The following is a 26,036-nucleotide window of genomic DNA, read 5'->3' on the forward strand; positions in this document are numbered from 1 at the left end:
AAGGCTGCATGGAGACCTCAGAGCAGCCTTCCAGTATCTGAAGGGGTCCTATAGGGATGCTGGGGATGGACTCTTCATTAGGGACTGTAGTGATAGGACAAGGGGTAATGGGTTAAAATTTAAATAGGGGAAGTTTAGATTGGATATAAGGAGGAAATTCTTCCCTGTTAGGGTGGTGAGGCACTGGAATAGGTTGCCCAGGGAGGTTGTGAATGCTCCATCCCTGGCAGTGTTCAAGGCCAGGTTGGACGAGGCCTTGGGTTATATGGCTTAGTGTGAGGTGTCCCTGCCCATGGCAGGGGGATTGGAACTTGATCTGAAGGTCCTTTCCAACCCTAACTATTCTATAATTGTATGATTCTCTGAAAGCAGCTTGCCCATTAAAGCATCAAGGGAAGGACACATATTGCAGCACCTTCTCATTCCACGATGTAATGGGATGAACGGACAGATGTGCCACATTCCAAGGAAACGGATTTATTCCATATGCAATCAGCTGATCACTTTCCCAAACATATTATGCTAATTTCATGGGCTAGGTACATGCAGCATTTCTAGAATTTCCTTCACTCTACCCATTCACAGCAGTGAACAACACAAAGGCTGAGTTGCATGAGAAGGTCAACAGCTAAGAGTGAATCATAGCCTGAACTCTTCCAAACCATCCCTGGTATGACCTCGAACTGTCCCCAGGAAAGAAGTCAGTGTTGGGCAAGTATGGGCGTAGACAAGTAACTCTGACCCACGTACCAGAACAAATCACCTCCTGATATGACTCAACATTTACAAGTAACAAGTAACAGAAACCAACCCAGTACATTCTTATGAAATTGTCAGAAGATGGGCATCACCAATCTTCCATTAAGAACAAAAGGGCTCTTCATGCAGCACAGGCATTGAAAAAAAAGAGCAGAAGGAAAAAGATGACCATAGAGTAGGCAGATTCCTCATCACTACAAGACAGAGGCAATGAAGAGGCATTCAGATAGCCTGGCACCCATATCCCCCTGGAAGCTTGAATAGCTGCATGATGCACGCAGCCAAGGTGGGCAGACCAATTTGTCAGGTAGGTACAGAAGCACTGCTCTCTAGAGGTGAAAGAGACTAGAAAGCAACAAACCTTCACTGCCAGAGGCTGACGACCAGCTTTTCTTCTTAAGGCAGCAAACCACAGTTGGGATTGTTTTTCCAGAATTCTTTCTTGAAAAGCAGACACAAATCCTGTCCTATCCAAACAGCATGCAGTGGTGTGTGGAAGAAATTCCTTCTCCTCCATACTCAACATGTGCATATCATAGATCCCGTCACATCAAAGCATCACCAATGAAGAGCAGAAGAAAAATGCCTATTCGGCTTTGCTTTGACCTTGTGGGAATCAGTCAGTGCTTATGCTGCACTTCGAGTGAATCAACCACTTTGTAAGGGTCTCAGGGGTACAGGAGTCGAGTCAGTTGGGTGCATTTGACAGTAGGAGTGGTTTACTGGCAGGACTTTCTGCTGCAGTTACAAGAAGAACTTCTTCAATATGGTTTCTTTCGGATCTGTGCTGTGCACAAGAGCAGAAGGATGGCTTAGCTGTGGGACTAAGGAACTCAAGGGATGTTCTCGGCATGTACAGCCATGAGCGGGGGAGCATGGCTGTGTCAGTAACAGGCCACACTACCAGAAGAGAGTGACACTGCAGATAAAGTGGCAAAGGGCAAGCTGCAGTAGTAGACATCACCAGGCTGAGCCACCCAGCAGGAGATCAGCTCTTAAACTCTGCTCAACATGGCTCATGCCTTGGCAAACCACTCTGTCCTTCACACAGAAAGAATATCAGGGTTTTCCTGATGCTCTATTCTGCATTTCCCACTGGCAGACTTTATGGAAGAGGAAAGCGATTCCTAAAGAGAAGGTCTGCAGAAAGCCTGATCCTTTTCAACTAAAACATTTGCTAGGCACTGACTCTCCTAAGCATACAGACATCTCTGAAACCAGTTTAAGAACAATGTCATCTCAAGCAATGGAGAAACAGAAGTATTGCCTTATAAATCAGAAAGAAACCTTGGAGACTGAAAGGTTATTGATGCCCTCAGGAATTGTTACTGTCTTTCATTTAATAACAGATCACAAGATTCTGCAGTGGCTTACTAAAAAGCCTACACTGTGCCTGATACTTGGTGATGTAGGCAGATGTTCAGAAGATAAGTTAATAGCTTTTTCTGGGAAATCTGGGAAAAAATCACAGGTTAAATGAGTTCAAGCTCAGGAGAACGAGATACTAGAAATGCTACCCTCCTACCACAAGACAAAGAGACTTCATAGCATAACCAACCTAACAAGGCAAGGATTGTAAAATGCCACATCCAGAATGGAGTGTGGGATGTGGACCTCTCTGTCCGCAGGACAGAGACAGCAACCTCCTCAAGGCAGCAAGAACACAAAATAACCAAGATGGATCAAATCAGAGAAGACTTCAGACTCACCTTGCATGACAGAGGCTGACAATTACCAGAGAAAGCTGATGGAAAGGAGAGATTACAGACTTCATACGCTGGCAGTGTATGAAGGAAGGAAAGATGTCTCTCCAAATTCAATAATGAATCATTGTTGAATACATCTTCGTCTACTATTCAAATAGCCCAAGACTGCTGATTCTTCAGAGAAATTAGTGTTTCTGCAACAGGCTGAAGTCTCTGATGACATCACTCAGACACTAAAGCATGACAGCTCTTTGAGCAACCACATAAGGTATGTCATCAGGATAATGAGAAGGAATTGGAAAGTATACAGTGTCAAAGCTTCACAAACACTTCAGTGTGAAGCATGCTAATCTCAGCAGCACCAAATCTGCTTGCAAGCTAAAATGATGTTTCTACTGATATTAACTTGGTTGCAGTTTAAACAGCAAGTGGAAAGGTTTGTGCATACTGAAGTGATAAAGAAGATTACAGATTTGCATAGTAAGTAGTTATTTTCACGCATCTATTTTCAAAATTCCTTACAAAGAATGAACTATAATTTTTCCTTCATATCAAGTATCAAGGACTCAAAGGATGCTCCATCACTGGCAGTGTTCAAGACCAGGTTGGACAGAGCCTTGGGTGACATGGTTTAGTTAAGGTGCCCCTGCCCATGGCAGGGGTTGGAACTAGATGACCTCAAGGTCCTTTTCAACCCTAACTATTCTATGGTTCTATGTTACTTTAGATTGAAGTACCACAAATCAGTGGAAGTAGCAGAAAGCAAGTAGTTCTGCCAGTGTACTTCTGAAATGCATTGTGACCTCAACTATGAGCTGGACTCACTTGGGAACGGCACACAAATACACAGAGAGAGAGAAAAAAAAAAAAGGAAAAAAAAGGAATACAGCAAGTTGATACTGGAATGTAGAAATCACAACAAAGCTGCAGCAGACTATCTAATCTTAGGGGACATGCAGGGGGGGAAACAACTGGTAAATATTTTAACAAAGAAGAGTTTACAGGAGGCTAGTGAGGAAAATTTGTCTGTGTTTACAGATAACTCCACCTAACACAAGCAAAAGTATGGGAGAAAGTACAAGCACTAGAGCCTATGCATTATGGCTAGGAGATAGAGACTGCTCATGCAGGCTGATTAAACTTAGAAGCTGACCTTGAAGCCTCCACCCAGATGACAATGCTGAAAGATGTCAATGTGACCATGAAAGGAAGCTGACTATTTCACTGTCCCTGACGGTGCTCCTTAAAGCAATCCAAACAGCCTTCTATTTCCTCAGCCTAGGCATCAAGGTTTTATCTAGAACAGCTCTGAGTAGGCAACTGAGCAGGTGATCCACTGTTCCCACAACACCCTTTTTACCTCTGGCTCAGTACTTCCAGTGAGAGGACGCATTCATCCAATCAGCACAAAATATCAGCTGCATGATACAAACACCTGGGGCATGATCTTGAAATGTCTGAATGGATATGAATGTTCAAATAGTTCAATGTTAACATTCATTAAATTAGGTTTTAAAACATCTGGGCAGGGCTCACATGCAAGTTTCTACAGAACGCATACTTAACAGGAATAAGCTTGGCACCACTTGGAGCCTCAATGACAGAGCAGGCAAGAAGACTTACAGGATTCAAAGATAATTAGCACTACTAGAGTCAAGTTTGCATGGGAAACAGCTGCCGGCCCAAGTTATACCTGTTCACTACACTTATAAAACACCTGCAATTTCCAATAGAATAACCACCCATGGTCCCATAGAGGACTAGGAAACAGGACAAGTAGAGCAGAGCTCATGCTGAGAATGGAAGGAAGAAAGAAAACAAATCAAATGCATCAAATCTCTCTTGTAGATAATTTTTTAAGTCAACATCTTGCTCTATATTTTCACATCAATGCTCTGCATCATGATCAGCAAGAACACAGGCAGTGCATACCCCATATTCAGGTCCTTCAGAAGGCACCCCTGTCAGCAGCTGACAGTGGTTTTAAGCAGCTCGTGTTTTTGCTTGGACAGCTGCTTCTTTCAGGCTTCCTCAGTAAGTATCAGTAGCTTTTCCTTCATTTCCTTCCCCAGTCCACCCTGAATAGGCCCCTTTCTTTTCCTCCACTTGTAATCAAATTTGCACTTAAACATAATTAAGACCAAGTTCATATAAACTTGACTTTCAGTGAATTAGACTAGACAAACTTATCTGATACAACACCCACAACTAAAAACACTATTTAGATCCTTAAAGTGATCTGAAAAACTTTTAACACTACAAAATAGCATTTGGAAATTGAATTAGCACAAATAGGCTTTGCTGGTACTTTATTATTTAATCAGTTCACATTCATCTCTCGTATTCATAGCCACGTATATAAAAGACTCCCATATTTCAAATCACTTCCAATCCACCACTACACTGATGATATGCCTAAGACTGACACAGCCTCTTTGCTCACTTTGTTCCTGTTGCCCCCTTGTTTCTGCGATTGCACCCACTCACTCTGACGCGTGATGCTTTTCCAAAGCCCCAGGTCTTGGAGCCATGACATATCATGGGAATCTCAGCTCTTCCTTCAAAAAAGAAGTTTATGTGCATTACAGTTACAGGAAGAGCAGGAAATTATTACTTTAATAGCCTTAAAAATGAAAGGAGCTGAAAAATATCACAAGATTAACAGTTAACAAAATCATCACACAAACACACAAATCTGAGAAGTCTGAGCCATTATTGTGGTAGGGAAGACACTGTCTGGGATTGGTGATGCAGCACAACACTTTAGGTAGTTTCGGTTAGTCTCCCAGAATGAGCAGCTTAATCAACTATTAAATAAGCAGCTATTAGAAATGCTTTGAAAAGCACCCCTAAGAAAAAAAGGAGGGAGTGAAAGGGGAGGAAGGGAAAGAGTGGTGAAACTATAGGTTCCATGTTCTCTGTGTTCCAACTTTACAAGCATAATGCTTTCTTTACTTTTTCCCTCATTTTTAGTTCTTCAAACTAGAACTGTGTAACCACAGTTAATGCAAGTTCTCAAAACTAACCATTTAGCATCACCTCTGCAAGTCCTTCTGCCACTCCAGACTATCCTGAGGGCTGCAACAATTATTTTTCCCCACTTAACAGTACAAAAGCAAAATGCTGTTTAGAGTGAGTAGTGGTAAGGCATCTCCATTGCCCCCACAAGCAAAAAATTCCAGCTCATGACTGCCATATACAACCACAACTACTTCAGATGTCTTCAGTACACATTGCACTACTGAACTGCATTTTTTCATATGCCATTATTCAATCTTCTATTGTATATTCTAGGTAAATATTTGTGCGCTATACTGTGCCTCTAAGAAATATATGGCAAAGTAACTTAAAGCCATAACTAACACAATGTTTCAATAAAATATGTTTCTGTAACACAGCAATCATGCTTCTCAACACACGGCTGAATACAAAAGGGAACGCACATCAGATTAATTCCTTTGTACTAACTTATAGCTGCCGTGGCTTTATAGATGTCTTATCCAAGAAACACTTCCAATCAATGTTCCTCAAACAGCTCCCTTAATCATCAGATTGGATGTTTCAATTATTTCTTGACCCAGTGCATCTGACCCTGTGGACTTGGGGTATGTGACAGCGCCATGCTGAGCATTATCTCCAGCTGCAACCCAGCAACATGGTGCCTCTCTTCTTCATGACCCCGTACTCCAAAAACCAGTAACTGCAGCTCTGGCTTAGTGGGAAGAGACTTAGTGGTGCCCAGGAACTGCTGGAATGGCAGCTGAGCATGAGGGCAACAAACAAACAAAAACTAAGAGTCGAATGAGTCTTTGGCATACTTTAACGTATCATACGTTAATGTCAAAGTATCTGTTAAAGATTGATATTTGGGACTTTTAAAAAAATAATTAAGAGATAAACCAAAAAAACCTGTCCATTCTGAGTTCATGTAACCTGTAGTAACCTTACATAGGAATTGCTTTGGTGTGGGTTGGTCTTTTTAAAATACTATTACAAAGGGCACACTTAAATTTTAAAGATCATACCTCTGTTCAAAGACTTCTTTTTTAATAGCAGTATCTCAGGCTAATCTGTGGAACTATTGTTCAAAATAACAGCAGATTTTGTAACCGGGTTCTTGTTAGCCCTGTCTTTGGGTTGATTTCAAAGGCTACAAGTTGCACGGGTGATGCTATCACAGAGCTTTGGCTATCCCTGGTACCAATAATCTTTTCAGTAAGGTAAAATGATAGAAGCCACAATCACAATAACAGTTCTGTTCATGTTATATGGTTACAGAGAACAGATCAGCTTTGCACTGAGAGTTTATAGTCAAAGATAATAAAGCACTAGGTCAAGTATGTGCCTTCAGCAGTTGCTACAGCCCTATCTAGTGAGCTGGGCTTAGAAAGCCTTTCCTGAATTGGAGCCAAGAAATCACATGCATGGGAAAGGCAAAGGATGACAGGTATATGGCAACCCAAACAAATGCACAGGAAGTTTTCAAACATGCACACTGCTCCAAATGAGTTAGCAAAAATACTAATACTGGTGCCACATGAAAAATCGCATCAGTGAAAGGTTCAACCACACCAACCTATGCAAATAAAAGCAGCAAAAAGTACCACAAACTGACTTACCTAAATTACTTATTAAACAAGTAAGAAGATATTTTCACTTCCCTTCTAGCTTTAGCCTTTTAGGTCAGAACAAATGTTTAAAATAAAATAAAATAATAATACACAACACACAAGCCCATAAAAAAACCCAGACAAATAAAAGCACCACCAAATGAAAACGCCCTAAACAACACGTTGCAGAGGAAGGTACCAATTGCTCAGTAAGCTCAAAACCTTTGCTACTGGGAACACTTTAGACCAAGGGCTTGCTATGAACCATTTTAGGCCCAAAGAATGCCTTTGGACAGTTAACTTGTGTTCTCACATCCTGCTCAAGAAAGAAGGAGAACACATTAGCAGATGTCCTGAAATCTTGAGGGCTGCCAACAAACTAATTTCCCTACTTGAAGATTTCCAAAGCTGTGCATTCTTAACATCCACCCCTACTTAAAAATCAAGTCAATGCTGTCTTTGCAAGATGTTATCAAGTAGGACGATTACAAACCAATTGGACTACAAACTTATATTCTTTTTATTTTTTTTAAAATCATAAGCAAAACAAGCAAAATTACACATTGACACCTAGAATTTGAATCATAATGTGTCTTCGCATGGATGCACTCAGTTGTATGGCCACAGATTGATGTTGTTTACCTAGAGCTCTCTGCGTCTGTGAGGAAAAGCCAGCATTCCCACAAGTTAACACATTTAAAACTGAACCTTTTAGAGTGCTCTGCATCTTTTCTAGTTTGCCAACTGAGAACACAGAGGAGAAGCAGAAAGTCAAAGTTTAATGGCTAAGCATCTGCACGGACCTGAGAACAATAACAATATTCATTAAGACACTGATCTCAAACTCCCATCTCATGTTTTCAAGACAAGTGCCCTATTAATACATTTTCTAACCTTAGCATAACTCTTATGGTTTCATCTCAAAGCACCCACACACAGTGGTAAAGAGAGTTCCCAAAATCATGACAGCTACGTGCCACACACACTAAAAAAAAAAAAAAAAGTTATTAAAAATAAACCTCAAGGAAGCCATACATTGTGCCTTGCCAACCACAGTGAATGGCGCAGCCAGGAGCTGCTGCAGCCAGATTTAGCTTTCTACAAGCTAACAGAATTCCTTTATAAATTTAGCTAGAGGCACGGGCAACAAACGCTTGTGGAAATTTGAACCGCAACTCTCCAGCAGGAAAGATTGCTCCCTCCAAGAATGAAACAGTAGCAAAAGAAGACTATTAGTAGGCTCTTATTACACAGCTTTCAAAACACCTATAAGTCATCAGGTTCTTTAGGCAGCATTATTAAATAGCTGAAGTACCAGCAAACATTAAAAGAAAAAAACAAGGACACAGCTCTTTCTGAGCGTGCCAATTAATTATTAAAGGGGGAAAAAAGCCAACTAAAGAGAGACCGTATTAGAAGCCAGCTGACTGTACAGCTAAGTTTGCTTCAGGTCCTTTTCCCTCATACTTGGACCACTGCGGCTGGTGAAGAAAGAAGGAAATGAGTGCCCCTCGTCTGTCTAGGCTAAGCGATGGATGAACTCTGACGGGCTTCTCGTTCAACAAGAGGGACAAGGACTGGGACAAAGCGGGGAAGAGGCAAGGGCAAAAGATGGAGAGGTGCTCTCAGGGTCCCACGGGACAGCAGGACATTGCTTCCAGGGCCCCCAGGACACTGTGCTGCCTCATCGCCTCTCCCTCTTCTTCCCTCCTTAGGATAAACGTTCCTGGCACTTAACGACAACTTTAATCATATTTTAAACCCTCTTTAGCCCACACTTATCCCAATCCTATTAGCGATACTGTAAAACACCAAAAAGTGTGTGAAGCTTTTTTGGAACAGAGTTTCCCAGCAGACAGGTTTGCTAAAGCATCTACACAAAGCCTGAAACACAGAGCGGTTTTATCGTACGTTAGCAGGAACAGTTCTTTCCTCCCCGAAAATCCGCGCACCTCAGTTAAGCCCTCCTCTCCGCCGGCCGGCCGAACACAAAGCTCTGCCGTGCCCAAAGCGAGCTGCGGGCGATCGCTGCCGCAGCCCGGCGCCCGCTACCGCCGAAGGAGCTGGGACTCTCACAAAGGCTGCGGACACAGAACGCCCGCTCCCCTTCAGACGCCCTGAGGAAGGGAGCTGGGGCCGCCCTGCCCAGCACCAACCGGGCGGGCGGTTTCAGGGGGCTGCAGAGCACCGGGTACCGCACCGACCGGCGCGGGCCAAGCCGGCAGCCGCCGCCCCCTCCGCGATGAGCCCCGCACGAACAAAGCCGCAGCCGCCTCCTTTCCCCGTCGTATGCGCTCCCACACCCGCTGCTCCTCCCGTTTAAAATCCAAACGCAGGGTGCGGAAGGTTATCCCCCTTCCCTCCGACCTGTAACTCACTCAGCAGCGGCGCCGGGGGTCCCTCTCACAGCACCCGCGGCCTCGCCCCGGTTCTCTCCGTGCGCTCGGTCTCCGAGCAGCGCCTTAATCTCCAAACTTCCTCCTCCTCCTGGCCGGGCAGGGGAGTCTGTGAAACTCCCCTCCTCCATGCAGTTCCCGCAGCCGAGCCGCTGCCTCAGCCCCTCCCCAGGGAGGCCCGGCCCGGCCCGGCCCCGGGCTGCAAGTTGACTCGGCTCCGCTCCGCTCCCCTTCCCCTTCTTCTCCCCCTCCTCCTCCCTTGGAGGCTGGGAAAGGGAGGGGGGGAAGAGACATTAACCACTCGGACTTGTCTCTGGAGCCGAGCCAAAGAGAGCAGTCGGATTACAGCCCCGGGAAGAAGAAGAGAGGAAAAGAAAGACAGAAAAAAAAAAAAAAATAATAAAACATAAATCAGCTACTGTTCTCATGCCGGGAGCGAGCACTCGGCTTCCCTGCCCTGCCGCTGCTGCCGCCTCTCCAACCGGCCGGGAGCCCCATCCCCGCCTCGCAGATGGGCATAGGGTTTAAATTCGATGATCTAACTCACAGCATCGGTATTGAACGGTGAGAGCTGCTGTAAACACGAATTACCAAAATGCAAAGTCAGCCCTGAAACACAGTCCGTAGAAGCAAATTCAAAGAGGTTTTAGAGAGTACACCTGCCTCCTGGCAGTCCGCCTGGCCATCTTTGGAAAGGTGAGTTTAAAGTTACTTTTTCATTTATTTTTTTAATATTGTGTGAGATACGCACAAAGACAGAAACTGCTGAAATAAAGCCTGAATTCTTTGCACACATTCAGTGGTCCTTTTTCTTCTGAGCCCTAACAAAACCCTTGGTTTCCTGTGGAACTTTGCTCCATACTCCACATTCAGTAAAACTCCATAGCTTTTGTTCTCTAACCTAGTTTCTCCCTCTACTCGTGCTAACATACGGCACGTGGAATATGAGGAAATTCGGGAGGTTAGACTCACTCAAGTTTTAAGATGTCAAAACAAGTAATTACAGCAGTAATTCAGAAAAGCAGGAAGTTTCAGTGCTTGCCCTCATCTTACCTGTTCTCACTGGAATCCTTAAAAAAAAAGAGCAAGCTCTGGCAGGGTCTGTTTCTGTATCATTAATTCAAAAGCCCAGAGCTCCTCAGTGTGCATACCCAACATGCATACTGAATATGTTTCAGACCAGTGCTGAATTTTAAGAGATGAACACATTTATCAATTAATTGTGGCCACATTTCAAACCGAAGGTTTGCAGTTAATATGTGGGACTACATTAGCTTCTCAACTCGAGTGAAAAATGAACCTCAAGAGTTTTAATGACAGCCACTCTTATGCATAACATTTATACACATTGCAGAATTAGAGTATAGTTATCATCAAAGGGCAAACCTCTCTCTACCCCTCCTTCCTTGCAAGCCATCACTGTCCTATCTGCCTAAAGGCAGATCACAGGAGACTGAACTCCATGATTAATATTCTGGAATGGCAGTCTACAAAGTTTCTCAACAGGACAAATGAGAAAAGGGCAACTGATTTTAGATGTGGCTAGTAGCTGCACTAAACCCAGCCCACTGGTCATGATCTCCTGCACTGCATAGCTACTCCATGTCTGAATTCAGGATCATCCCTGCCTCAACACACTACACTTTGGCCTTGTTCTGGGGACACAAACCTGGCCTTTGTTTGTAAACCAATTGAAAACAAAAAGAGGCAGCAAAGCCTAACAAAACTACTCGGAGAGAAGCATTTATAACTCTTTCCCATTGGGGGAATCAGGGAATGCTTTTCCTTTATGATCTTTCAAAGTTGATAATATAGCAAACTACTGGTTGATGCATTTAACTCAAGTCGAATTAAAACACATGAAAATGCATGCATATCCCCAAATGGGAGATATAAGAACAAAACCCCCAAACCACAGAATATACCAAATTCTTTAAAGAAACTGTACAGTCTCTGCAAATATGTTTTAATGGCCTGACATGATCTGTTCCATATGGAGTTCATTTTTCCTCAGTGCTGTGACTAACAGGAAAAATCTTCAAGAAGAGAAGTCTCTTCCTCTCTCTACAACCCTACCTCCCTTTCCCCAAAGGCCTGATCATGAGCCAGTCTGGTTTCTGTTTGCTCATGCTAAAAATAGTGTGCCAGTGGACTAATCAAATACCTCCAGTTTTATGTTGGCTGACTGATCGAGTATGGTCATTGTTGCAGAAAGAATGATAGAGGTTTAAAGGTCAAATTTTACAACACTGTAATACAAAACAGTAGGTCTGAAGAACCACCCATTTTTTGCGGAATTAGATAGATGGGCATACCGTGGGAACTCTTATCTCCAAGGTAATCAAGGTGACTATTGGTAAAAGGGCATGAGTGACAAAGGAGACTGCAGGCAGGCCAACCTTTTGCGTGTGCACCAGAAGGCTGGTGGCACAGACAAGAGCACTGGGTATTGTGGGGGTTCCCCAAAACCTTGCTCAGCCACCCTCAGCAACACTCTTTTACACAGGCAAGACACAAGCCTCTGCTCCCTCCACCTCCATCTTTTTTGGCACCCATCTTTTTCTACTCTCTCTCACAACATCTCTCATACCCTCACGCAGTAGAGCCTCTGCCTTCTCCTCGCACATAAGATGGGATCCAACTCCATTCATCAGCTCCTCACTTCTGTCCCTCCTGCTGCCCACGCAGCCAGGAACGTGCGCCACTAACAAGTTGGTATCTTCCACATCAGTGATCAGAATTTGCCTTCATGTACCACTTGAAAGTGGTTTGCTTATTACAGTTGGGAATCTGTAACCTAACATTATTTTCCTTTCTTCTAACAAGTCAGCTTATATCAACAAGTCTACTAATAGGTTTGTACATATACACGATCTCAAATATCATAACATTTCCTTATATCACTAGGACTGAATTGCACCAGTCACTGTGTTGATGTTTTTCTCATTTTGCTTGTGACTCAGCAAAACTGTAAGCAATGCTTTTAAATGTAGAGAAATCTGTGTCACTTCAGTTTTGCTGATGTTTACAGCATTCACTCAAAAAGAAGTGTAAGTTTATCTGTTCCAAGTTAGAATGCAAAGGAAAAAAAAATATGTCCCTAAAATAGCAGAAAGCTGCTATTTGTAAAGTCATCCCCCAAACACTTAAAAGACAAAAAAACACATCTGAGATTTGACTAACTGGGGACCAGGGTGGTATGTAGAAGCAAGAAGCTGCCTCCATGCCTTGCACAGGGTACAAGGCAGGAAAAATGGATGTGATCTTAAGCTGGGCACTCCCCAGTCAGCCTAAATAAAAAGAAACAAAACAAACCAAAACCCAAATCTGCTGTGTGATCCTTTCCTAGCATCCAAATATATTATTCCACCCACAATACAATTTAGTTGGCAGCCACAGCTACACTCATTTGCTTTGCAAAGCAATATTAGTAAGTGGGGTTTTTTTAGAGCTATGCCTCTGTTTAATAGAACATACTCTTTCATGTAAACTAGTGCCAAGGAGTACACAGCCACTGCATTAATTACCTGTTCCAGTAAAATCATTAATATCAAATAAAATGCTATCATACCTACTTTATGCCTGAGTCCTGCAGGTATTCAATTACCTCCAAGTTAATACATGTGTGAAAAAAACGGGAAGCATATTTAAGTTTTAAAAGAAATGGCTGTTAAAACTTTTAATCACAAAGTTCAAAACATCTTACTCCAAGCCTTACTGCAAATTTTAATTGCAAGAACTTTAAATACAAGGTGATTTTGCATGCCACTTGCCTTGGGAAACAAAGGGTGCATGTAAACAATGGGAATAAGATTAGTGGCTGCAAGAATGAAGACTGTCAACATAAGAAGAAGATATTGTACAGAAGGAATTGACTGAATTTAATCTTTCTAGAGGGAGGATTTGATTCCTTCTTTGTCTGGGAATGTTTCCATGCAGAAGTAAACATCCTTGCTTTTCCACATATCAGCACTGCTTGGATTCTCCTTGAATACAACTGTATTTCATAAAAAAACACGCAGAGCAGATGCAGTCTTCGCAAAATAGACTTCTGGTAAATTCAAAAGCTAGCACAATTATATTGTCAACTCAGGTCCCAAATTCCTTACAAGTCTTGGTCCTTAAGCACAACTTCCACTTCATTATATTTTCTTAAGCATATTGGTAAATAATATCCTTCTGCATTTCCCATTTGTTCTCCTCCAGAATAATTTTCTATTGGCTTGCTGCTGAAAATATTTGCATTTACATCCTTGCAAACAAAAACACATGTTTCAATCTTACAAGGCGTTGTCTTCCCAGTGAAATCTTCTTTGGAATGTTTTAGGTTATAGTGCTAGAACTAAACAGTTCATTTCAACTTTGCATACAAGGACAACCTTCCATACAAGGACAACCTTCAACCATCCCCATCTACAAGAGAGTCACCATTAGATTTTACACTCCTTATATCAAAGCCACCAGGTAAGAATGAACCATTGCAACCCCTCTAGAATGCTTACCTCTCCTTACAAGACATTGAAAAGCACTGAAATTAGAGCTGGAGAAGGATCCCAACTGTTCCTTGTTCTCTGTTCAGTTGCTCAAACAACACAAAGGCTTAGTGAGCACACAGGAGGTGCTAGTTTCTCTTTTTCTCAGCTAGTTTCAGCTGTCTCTTTTCAGCTTAAATTGGTTATTCGGATAAAGAGTATTACGACATGTCAGAAGAAGGCTTTTGGTTTGTGTATTTGATTTAGGGGTTGCAAGATCATGCCCTTTAAAAAGTAGGGTTTTTTTTTTTGTTTGTTTTGTGCTTTGTGGTGAGTTTACATACACAAAAAAGAGGAGCAAATCTGAGGTCTTATGAGCACAATGAAGAGTACACTTGAGTTGCTTTAAGCAGCAACTAAGAGTTACTTTTCAACACTGATAATACAGGTTGCTCAGATGATGGATGAGCTCATCTGATTACAGTAATACACTTCAACTTAAAGGAAACTCCTTCAAACACATAACCACTGGTTTCTGCTAGCTCATTTAGGTTATTAAAAGAAGTTTTACTACTTACATGAAAATCTTGAGGTTCTCTGCTTTCAGCTGTGCCTTTTAAAGCACAATGCTCCACGATAATTAGACTAATTGTTATAAACTACCATCTGAGTAATGAGGAATAACCATGCTTTTTTTTTAGGCAGTAAACTAACTTCAGCCCCTGGCTAACTGCTCTGGTATCACCAACCAGTCCCTGGAGTTTTTTTCTCAAGCACAACTGGCCCAAGATTCTCCCCTGCATACAGTCTGGTTTGCTGCCATCAGAGAGAGATGACCCTAGAGGAGACGGTTTGCAAAGGCAGTCCTCTAGGCATGGATTGAGAGGATGCTGAGGGCCATATTTGCAAGAGAGAGCTGAGAGCTGTAATCTTCTTTGCTGTATCCCTGTCTAATGCAGCACACATTCCCGATCAGATAACTGCTGTGCCACCATTCAGCCATCCCAATCCTCATCAAAGCTGCATCCCATGCTGTCCTAAGCTACTAGTGCAGCAAAAAGCTGTCTTGAGGAAAGACTTTCCTGTCTGTTAGTAAACTCTAGGAGTGGCAGAAGTAAACTGGGTCATGGGCAGCAGGCATAATTCATCACAGCCCTCAGGCAAATTTAAATTACACTGAACAGCTCATGCTCAGCCACTGCAGACTGGTCAGGGGAAGGTGATATATCAGATGCTATCAAGCCAGAACAAAGATTTAACAAACCTGCTCTGTTTTCATTCTGTACATATCTACATGAGTGCAGAAAAGACAGTGGAAAAGGAAGTTCCAAAGCTTTATCAGAATCTGTAACTACTAAGGCTGTTAAGGCCCAAATAGGAACTTGTGTTGACCTCAGTCTGTACCTATCCAGCAGAAGGATATTAGCTCTAAAATGAAGACCTGTCATTGACAAAAAGACAGAGAATATCTTATATTTTTAAAATATATTTCTACCTACAGTACAGGTAGATGCTTTTGATTCTTTGGTAGTTGCACGTAGCGAAGTGAAAATGTGAAGTAGAGAAGGGAGGAAGGAGGAGTTATCTCAGCCTCAGACATGGTGGGTTGAGTGAAGAGACACTTCAGTGAGATAATGACATAAGGAAGAAAAATAGAACAAGAAAGTGAAAAAAAAAAACCCCAACAAAAACCCCAAGACCAAAACCCCCAAAACAACAACAAAAACCCCTAAAGTGGTATGATCAGTGCTTTGTTATGATAGGTGAAGTTAATTCCTTTTATTTAATGTAGGTTAGCATAGAAGGCTGGTACAGAGCAACCCAAAATTACAACCAGAAACAACATCATTTAGAAAAGGCAATGTATTGTAGCATCTTGTAAACACTTGTTTATATGGCATGGCCTATATTGGTTCATCTATCCCTGGGCAAAAAGCAATTATCTATTTGAAAGAGCATGAAATTTGAATGTTAATGTAACAGAAACAGTTCTTGATAATTCTGAGGCATAACTGAATATCAGTTTTCAACATTTTGAAAGAATTCCACCACTCAAGCAGCCAGCACACTCTCTTATTATTACAGATGCAAGAATTACCAAATAAAGTCACATCAAAAATCGGAGTCATTGCAAATGCAGATCAGACACTCCCAGAGTTTTCCAAGTGTCCCAGAGACAACAATGCCCGACTTTCACTTAATACTCTTACTAGATTACTGGGCTATCTCAAGGTATGGCAGATAAAATCACCTTCAGAGTATCTTTTTCCTAGCCACAGACAAAGCAACTGATGCAAGAAAGAGACAAAAGTCTGTTCCATTTCCTCAAGTCTTCAAATTTGTGATAGTTGTTGGCCCAGGACAATGTCCCACTACATCACTTTGAACAAAAAAGCCAACACTTACATCTGTTAACTGCCTGTAAATCTAAGCAGATGTGTTGTGAGTCATTTCAGGACTGGCTAATAATTGAATAAACAATTGAAATTGTGCTCCATGAAACTCCCAAGTTTCCTTTCAGTCTTGGCATCTCCTCTCATGAAAGCTGCACAAGTTAGGGTGCAACCACACAAATTCAGTCAGCTATGACAATGTTTACCTCTAGTCTACCAACCATCATGAAGCACAAGGCAACTAATGGTAATAATTTCCAAATATTCCAAATCCAGTGATCAGAAACTTCCATCCAGAGTGATATTTCTGAAGGCCCTCAGACAACATTGCATTTATTACTTACACTGCAATAATGCTCATAAGGCACAGTCAACAAATGCACTGAATGCAGCACTTGTAGACAATGAAAAGGTGATCCCTGCACCAGAGAATTTACAGTATAAGTGGTGTTGAGTGTGTCCTGAACCTTTGAGTAAAAGCAGTTTAAATTTTAACTGTAAAGGTGGTCTTTTTTACTCAACCAGTGGGCTTCAACCTATGGTCTACTTTTAGGAGACCTTGAAAGATAACTGCCTTGGTAAACTTAGATTTACTTTACAGGGTACACAAATTTGAAACAGATTGAAAAAAGCAATCCAGATGGATTTGTAAATGATGCCATGGAATTGTATTCTTTTTCAATTATTTGATGATACTATAACCACGTGACTGGCTAAACAGGAGAGACAGTCACACTGGGAAGTACCTCGAGAAATACACTGAAAGGGAGAAATACTACTTAGCCCCACTGACTTCTGCTGCCTTCCAGTGTGAGGTGTCTCTGCCCATGGCAGGGGGGTTGGAACTTGATGATCTTAAGGTCCTTTCCAACCCTAACTATTCTATGATTCTGTGATTCTATGAAAGGACCACAGACTTGTCCGTGCAGACTGAACAGTTAATAACAGCAACTGGAAAAAGAGGTAAGAGAAAAAGGCTTAGGAGCCAGATCTCACCTTGGTTCTGCAAAGTGTTGGAAAAAGTAGAGCCAAGCTCTAGGGACTGTAAAAATCTGTAGCTTTTACTAGTTGGTAAAACAATTCATGTGGCTTATAGAAAAAATCTCTAATGTGAAGATCCTCTACTGGTGAACAGATAGTTTTGCTGCTGTGACTAATTCAGCCTATGATAGCTTTGCAAAGCCTAAGTTTCAGGGTGTTTTATTGACACAAATACTGCTGGAAAAAGCTCCAACACCCCTCCAGCTTCACATTTCTTTTCACCTACAAGACACTGCTATAGATTGCACAAGGCTTCTTAGTTTATCTAGGCACAAAAAGCAAGAGTGCTTGTGCCTGGAGGCTAAATTTGCTTTGATACTGAATAACTATCTGGTTCGCTGTTCCTGGAGGAGGGTCCTTGCAGCTGTGCTTCCCAAAACACAACCGCGTCAGTGTTGCACACTGCTGGCACAGAGCTCCCCTTAATAAGAGTGTATATTAATAAGGTTAGGAGATACCCTGGTAGAGAAAGAAGTCCAAAAGTGCAGGGAGAGCCTAGGGCAAAACAGAGAATCCCAGAGCTGACAAAATAAGAAAAAGCTCAACAAGGTGGCAAGCCTGTAAACTTGGGGTTTACCTGCAGAGTGAAGGTTTAACTACAACACGTTGTTATGGCCAGCAGACATTGGAATTATTTTTCTGAATCTTATGGACTGTTACAACATAAAATTGATACACTGGAAAACCTAAGATACCCACACTGTTATTTGCTTCTTTGTATAAAAAAAGTGAGTCACAGCAATATTTCTTTGTCTACCAGACAGCTGATGTGCATGGTAGACAAAGGAACATTTCTTCAGCATGTGTCTCAGAATGTGTCTTTTTTGACAATAGATAATAAGCAAATTAACATCTATTTAAATTCACATTAGAGGCAGAAGAGTGTCTTTTCCACCTTAATCACTTGAACTATGTAAAGTAATCCCTTTTTCTACCTTTTCTTCTTTTCATGAAAAAGAAAAAATCCACTTTTATGACATATTTCTTTAGGCTTAGAGCCATGTGTTTTGACTGGCTGAGTCTGTGGGGCTACTACATTCTTCCACCAAAAAAACCCAAAACAAACAAGACAAATGCTTGTTAAACTCAGTTGTTTCTGTCCAGGGAAAAAGATCTAACACCAGTTAAAAAACAGGAGGATTGTCCCGCAACACCAAGTATCTTGAGCCACCTCTCTCATTCTACAACCTACCCTTTTGCCACGTTTCTCATTTTCTGAGTTCTTTGTGGGGATCTCGAATTGATCATGGCTATTCTCTCACTGCATTAATTGATGCCTTAGGCCAAATTTGCTTGCATAAGAGCAGAACAGAAGTTCAGAAGTAACGATGAAAATGAAATAAACATTCCCAGAAAGAAAGAGACCTCAGATTTTATCTTATATTACCCATCTTGTTTCTTTTGCATATTAGCAAACATATAGCACAACATATAACAAAGATAAAATACTGAGTGTAGAAAACACTGTGCTGCAAGCTGGTTATACTGCAGTCTGGTTTTTCATGTAAAACATATTTAATGCACAAAGGAAGAGATTTAAGTGTTATAGCAGGAAGGTACTAACAGAATAGAAATAGGCTAAGAAAAGGGAGGGAAAAAACATCATTTCTGTTCTGCCCCATATCCCTTTCTGGAAGGCTGGCCTTTCCATGTAGGAAGATAATCCAAAGCAGAAAGGGCAGCATATAAAAAATACTCTCAAAAGGGCAATCAGAGAATGCATACACACATCCTTGCTTTTGAATAGACTTCCCTGAATATTGCCTCAGCTGTCTGCTGAGCCCTCATGGAAGGACTTTTTATTAAAACAAGTAATAGAAACCTTCCTCTTCATATTTTTGAGCCAGCAGCATTCATCTGTGAGAGCCATTTCCAAACCTTTTATCGCAGAAGCCCCTCCCTACTTCATACTAACTTTGCACTGAGCTCTGCTTTTGTTTCATGGCACTGAATCATTCAGGCCACTGAGCATTATGCAGCACTGGAGAAGCTCATGTGCTGCGTCCTACCAATTCGCCACCCAACATGACCCCTTCCAGGACTCAGCTCCATGAAGGCTATATTCCCACCTTAGCTGGGATCTTACAGAAAACAGCTTAGGCAGTGCTTTTCTACCTACAGCAGATCAGTAATTAATTAATGAGCAGTCACTTCCCAAATCAATCTCTGCCTGAAGAGTTTTCAGCAGCTCCAGGCTAAAGGGGAATATATACACATTGTAGATCCTCTGCACGTGTTTGCTGCAGTAGGCTAGTGCTAAATTACAGGCATATATAGAATGAGGTTAATTAGAGGAAAATTCATATTCTTTCGTTTGAAGAACAATGTGTTTTCAGACAATGGTGCTAAAACAACTAGTAAAAGGAAATTAAAATTATCCCTGGATATTTCTCTCAGGAAAAGAAGTTCCTTCCAAAATTCCAGTGAAAATTGGCTTTGACCTGGCAGATTTATGAGGCTTTGAAATTTTCAGTTGGAGCCCGAGCAATAGTTTGTTTTGTGTTTAGAATAATAATACTCCTTAACTGAGGCAAAGAAGGGTGGTAACACCACTATTTATGGCTTGCTGTCCCTCTCAGTTTCTGCACAGGGAATGCAGCTGGACTGGTTGTTGCTTTTACAATTACTGCAAACTTTTTGTATTAGCAACCCTCACATATTGAAAAACCACAGAACTGTTCCCCCGGAACAGAGGATTAATTAAAACGAAGAGCTTTCTGAAAACTATGTTTTCAGTTGCTGTTGCTTGTCTTCTTGTTTAAGCCATTTGTGTGTGTTTGTTCCAGGTTTCCACATTTTCCCCCAAGACCATGAATACTAGAAACTTTTAAGCCAAAGCTGAGATCTTCATACATTTTAAGGTTCTGTCATCTGAAGCCAGACAAAAAGTGCTAAATATCACAGTATTAGCAATAAATTGCCAGTCACCAGCATAGAAACTTTGCAGAGCTTTTTTGTCTTTTCAAATAGCTTTCTACATGAAGCACAGAAAGCTGAAAATATAACAAAAAGTTTGCGCAACATTCTGACAGGTGAGCATACAAATATAGTTTAAAATTTAGTGTTCATAGAATTATGGAATACTTTGGGCTAGAAAGGTCCTTCAAAGGTCATCTAGTCCAAAACCCTGCAATGAGCAGTGGTGTTCTTGCCTTTCTTTCATAATTGCTCAAAGTTTGTATAACTCTAACCTGAGGTTTTCTTAATGTGCTGAAAGTACTTCTGTCTGGATAGCCTCCTAAGAATTGGCTCAGTAATGCACATTGCCTTTTTTAAGTGGAGATAGTGAATTTATTTTTTTTTCCTATTGAAAAAGCAATTAGCATTGTTTCTACTTTTGTACAAGAATTCAAGAGCTGCAGAATCAATAGGCTGTTTCATATCCCATCAGCAGCAGATACTGGGCTGAAAGCCAGCTTCATCGCAATGGCTTTGTTTAACCTACAGTTTTGGTTGTGCTGTAATTCTAGTTAATTGATTGCTGGTTTGTTTAAGTTAGCACAATTGAAAATGGTAACATAGACATCCAAGAAATATTTGGGGCACAACAGTCCATTAATCAAAGTTACAGCATTGTCCAAACTTTAAACCAGACCAGGTTAGGCTGGATATAACCCCTCCCACCTCTCTCCCACCTGGCATTCAGGAACTCCACACCTTTCTTTCCTCTGCTGCACTGATGGAAAGCAGCTCTCATCAGGACTTAAGGTGTGGTACACCACTCTTTTGATTGCAGATGAAAGCAAACAGAATCCCTGCAGACAAAGCAAACCTTCCACCAAGTTCCTAGCACTAAAGGAAGACAGAATGATGTACTTACTAAAAGAGCAAAAGCAGATGCTCTCAAACATCTCATCGTCATTAGCACAGACAGCTGAAGCAGCAAGGGTTACTGCAACTAAACCTTTTCTTTCACCTCTACTTTACATCTCAGTGTGAAAGAAGCTTTTGTTTTCTGTCATTTTACATGTAATGGCCACAGCTTAGTCATGGATGGTTTTTCATGCAGGGCAGAATTGTGGAAAACAGAACCATTCTTCTACCAACAAAAATATCAAAAAATGTGAGCAGACTCATAAAATTACATTTATGCACCTGAATGAAGAAGGATGATGTGAATGTAATAAGCTAAAATGTTAGATTTTTTAGCAGTATCCTTTAAAAAACAGTGGATACAAAAAAGCATAACTGATCTGGACACTGACTACAGCATTTTGGTCTGATGTAGTAAGTGAAGAAATGGTACTGTTCTTAATGAAGCGTGTCCTTTAAACTGTAAGGGGACTTGCAATTCAGGATCCCATGGTATAGTTGCAGTCTCACTTGTGAACACTGTAACATAAGTGGGCTTAGGATGCGTTTACTATTCCATTGTCTGACTTTATCCCTGTTTAGCTTTCACCACCCACAGAAGAGATTTAACTATAGAAAATTGTAACTTTGAATTCCACAGTGTTTGTAATAGCCAAGCTGGAATCTGAGCACTGGTCCCTTGACTCCTAGTTATGTGTTTTAATCCAAGAACTACCTGTTCCCCACTGATGAGCTTGCATACTATCTTATATAGGTGTTAAAAGGCATGAACTTCACAAAGAAGTTGCATCTGACTTCAGAAGACAGATAATACTGTACAGACCTCTCCCTGGAGAGTGGATGTCAGACCTGACTCTCTTCTACTTATCTCTCTGGAATGGTTATGACAGCAGCTTGCTGCAAATGGTTTGAGAAAATTTAAATTTCTTATCTTCCTCTTATACATGTCAGTAAAAACTTCAGTGTATTTACAATGGACTGAACTCAAAACAGAGCTGGTCCCTGCTTCCTAGGCTTTGCCCACCATAGAGAGCCATAAGCAGTTTTCATAGTGCAGAATGATTAATGGCATCTCAGCACGGGGATGGCTGAGAGACTGAGACTTGTGACTGATGTACATGAAAAGACTGTGAAAAGGGGGTGGTCAGGTCTGAGAAAACAAAACCCATCACTGAAATCAGTGAAAGCTGCTGACAATTGTTTTTGCTACACACAGAGGCTATTTGTAAACATGAGAAAACTTACTGCTACTAACTGTTCTTCTGTGTTTCCTCTCCTCCTCTTGTCACAACCACAATCTTCCTGCCATGGTTAAAAAGGAAATCTGGAAAGACGAAACAAGTCAGAAGGCAACCCCACCTTTATGTATGGAGAATTCTATGTTCCATGGAAGTGTCATTTTTAAAATAAGGAGAGGAGAATGTTTCTAGTTTTAACACCTTTTATTAATAAATTGAACTTCACCAGTCAACCATTATTTTTATCAATTTATTACATTTTATCTATTTGATCTCTTTGTCAACATCCCAAAATGAGATGATAGATGTGACTCCTAATAGTTTATCTACATGAGAGGACAGAGAGAACAGATAGCTAGAGGTGAGCTTAAAGAAGGAATTATACCCTAAAGCTGAAGAGTTTAGACTGTTTGTTTGTTATTCTACTGTCTTCTTTATTTCTAGCTCACAGGTTTCTCTCCCTGGAGTACAACAAAGAATATACCAAAAGCAAAGAGACAAACCCAGTGCTCTAACAGGAGCAGATTGGCTAAATAAAGTTAATGCTCTTATAACTCTTTCCCCTATAAACCCCAGCCTCAAACCATTTGATGCTTTCCTCATTTTTTTTCTTTTTTTTTATTTATTTTCTTTATTTTGTTAAAAGCTAATGTTAGAAGGGGGTACCTTGATTGATACAGCCTCCTTGATAGATTAGACACTTGGAAACAAGGAAAACTAAGCACTAATGGCTCCATATCAGACACTATACTCACTGATCAAGTTAAACAGATCACTCCATACTTTTACAGTATAATGACAAAACTTCATGAGATATATACTGTCCTAAAGAAAAGACCATGCAGAAGACCAAAACACTGTTATTTTTTCCCACAGTACGAGGTAAGTGAGGTGGTAATTCTGACTCTCAGGTTCACAGTTCACATGCCTACAACAAGGGTTTAGTCCCATTTTCAATGAGGGCATTTTAACTTTCTTGTTCCTGGCATATGCCAGGAATTTCCCTTGTATTCATGGAAGCCACAATGGCCCAGTACCCCAGATACTCTGAGAAGAGTATGTACTGTAAATGGGACATAGAAAAAAAAATCACCTTGTGTGGGAGCCAGCACAGCATACCACTTGAAACAATGGTCAGTGGCCCAGCCAAGTGTATGCAGCATGGATGGGAAATCCCAGCCCTGAGACAGCCTTCCTGACTAACGCTCACCCATGAGAGTGAAGCTTCTGTTCCACTGTGTTTGGCAGTGCTTTGTCCTTCATCTTTAAATTGTGTCAAGAAAAAACAGATTAGCAAGAAATTTACATTAAGCCTGTTTGAGAAAGACCCTCTCCTTATTAGAAGATGCTACAAGGAGGGATCCCCATTATATGCTTTGGAAATCATTATCATCCCTTTGAAGCTTCAGTTAATAGCATTGTTTCTGTTACATAGTGGAAGAAGTGTTGTCTGTTGAAAGAACACAGAACTCAACAGCGAAGTTAAATACAGTAGATTTTTTTCAGGAACATTTACAGAAGTGGTTTTAATTCAGTGAAATCCAGGTAATTTTGTGTGCAAGCAAGGGCTGAATATAAGAATTATGAAGTTATTCTAAAAGAAAACATTCATTGTCTTGATGACATTTAAGTAATTCTTTTTAAATAATAGTTAAAATACCATGTATCAAGACGAGTGGAATTTTCCTAGTGGAGACTCTGAAATTGTTTCCTCTTAACAAAACTTCAGAATGCTTTTGTCAGCACATATCACTTCCTGTGCTCCTTGCTGTATTCCAAAAGCCAAAATATGCATCCTATTGTAACAAAACTCCTGGTTTACCAAGAAAAGCAAACAAGCAAACAGATCTGTATGGTGTCAGTACTGCAGACAGCTTTTTGTATTTGTTGGAAGATTTCATTGCATTATGGAATGGTAATTATTCATAGTCATGCTCAAACATTTTCAACAGAGATCATGATGAAAAGAAATCTTAAGACCTTTCCTCTTGTAGCCTCAAAATTGACATCCCCAGTAGTAAACTTTAACCCAACCATTAGCTCAACTTTGTCACATGCAAAACAAAGTCTGTTGGTAAAATGAAGATCAGTATCCTAGAATACCAAAAATCACTTCTCCCTCCCTACAGAAGACAGTCATCACTCCATTAGTGAAATATATTTATTGCTCTGTGTCACTGATAATAGAGATATATCGGGGACAGAATATTTGAAGTAAAGCCTCTAGTAAAAGCAGTAAGGGGACAGACTGCAAGGATCGAGGCAGAAATTGAGCCAGCCTAGAGCTTTAGAAGCTTCTAGGCTCCAGTTCCACGAGACATAGAATCATAGAACACTAATTTATAGAATAAGAACCATAGAACATGAATATTTTATTAGACATAATTTTATATGATTTAATACTTCATTCAGCTGTGGTTCCATGGGCAACCAAGCAAAACTGGTGCCCTATGGTGGCCGACAAACAGAACGTCTCACCTTCCCTGGCTTCTCTTGTTCCCTGCCCTGCTACACACTTGACGTCTGGACTCTTCTGAATACTGCAAAAAAATAAAAAATAACCACATCTATACTACAAGTTGACAGCAATATCAGAACTCAAGTCCAGGTTCCTTGAAACCCTCCTGTCTTATTGTCCACTAGACCTCTTCCATTTTTGCAACAACTTGGACCTAGTAAGAGCTCTGCCAGATTTTAGTATCTGTAACTCTTTCCAGTCAAAAGTCAAATCATCAAGGCTGCAGAAGAAACCATTCAAGTAACCTTCAGGTCTGCACACCAGATATTGGGTTTAACAAAGAGATTTGGTTCAATGACAATTTTGATTTCACTGATGCAGTGTTTTCTCATAATTTTCAATTGCTAGAAAGACCTGTGGGGTTTGCCGTTTTCCTTATTTATGCTTTGTTACAGATGTGTATAGGACTGAATGGACAATGGTTGTCTGCTACTGAGTTAAAACTATGAAGAATAGTCATGCTTCAACAAAGTGAGGCTACTCTAGAAGGCAATTCACATCTTAACTGCCTAAATAGTACACCCAGAGTTATTATCAACTTAGGTACCTTACTTAGATGTCCATTGACATCTAAGTGGAGTTGCATCTACTCTGCTAGAGCAGACTGTGTTCTACTGAAGCCTTCCGAAGTCCTACTTGTGTTTGTGGTTTGCAGACCACACAAATATCCCACAATAAGGAGAACCTCCAACACATTTTAATTTATGAAACACGTGCAGCCCATATGAGAAGTGTATCCCAGAGGAATGAAAAATTATAATATGCACAATGTGTGGACAAGGAGCAACTGCGTTGAGAGTAACTGAATTCTGGCACTATTTTCAACCCAAAATGTGCAGTAATTAATCTACACACTGTTCCTGTGGAAAAAAATGCAGAAAGGTTTAAGACTGAGGGTTTGCTGATGGATGAAAATGGATATATAATAGAATAAGGAAAAATATTTAAATGGCCGGCTGCTTCAGCTTGCCTACAAGAGTGGACATTCCTATTCTGGAGCAAGCTCTAGTTTGCATAGTCCAAATGCAAAGCAGCTTGAACACACTTAGAAAGAGAGAAGAAGAAACCCACTCATTTCTACTCCAGATAA

General features: G+C 41.0%; 1 protein-coding gene across 1 annotated transcript in view; it reads right to left on the minus strand.

Annotated features, from left to right (window-relative positions):
* The window catches only part of PLEKHG1 (pleckstrin homology and RhoGEF domain containing G1), a 137,307-nt gene extending 127,707 nt beyond the window's left edge, over positions 1-9,600 (minus strand). Inside the window, exon 1 of the mRNA XM_061378656.1 lies at positions 9,454-9,600. The gene's annotated coding sequence lies outside the window, so the exon portion shown is untranslated. The remainder of the gene's footprint in view (positions 1-9,453) is intronic.
* Between the last annotated feature and the right edge of the window lie 16,436 nt (positions 9,601-26,036).

Source organism: Neopsephotus bourkii, unplaced genomic scaffold (assembly GCF_033783945.1).
Source record: "Neopsephotus bourkii isolate Nb327-2 ecotype Australia unplaced genomic scaffold, CSIRO-AGI_Nbou_v1 NB_1767, whole genome shotgun sequence".
NCBI classification, from domain to species: Eukaryota; Metazoa; Chordata; class Aves; order Psittaciformes; family Psittacidae; genus Neopsephotus; species Neopsephotus bourkii.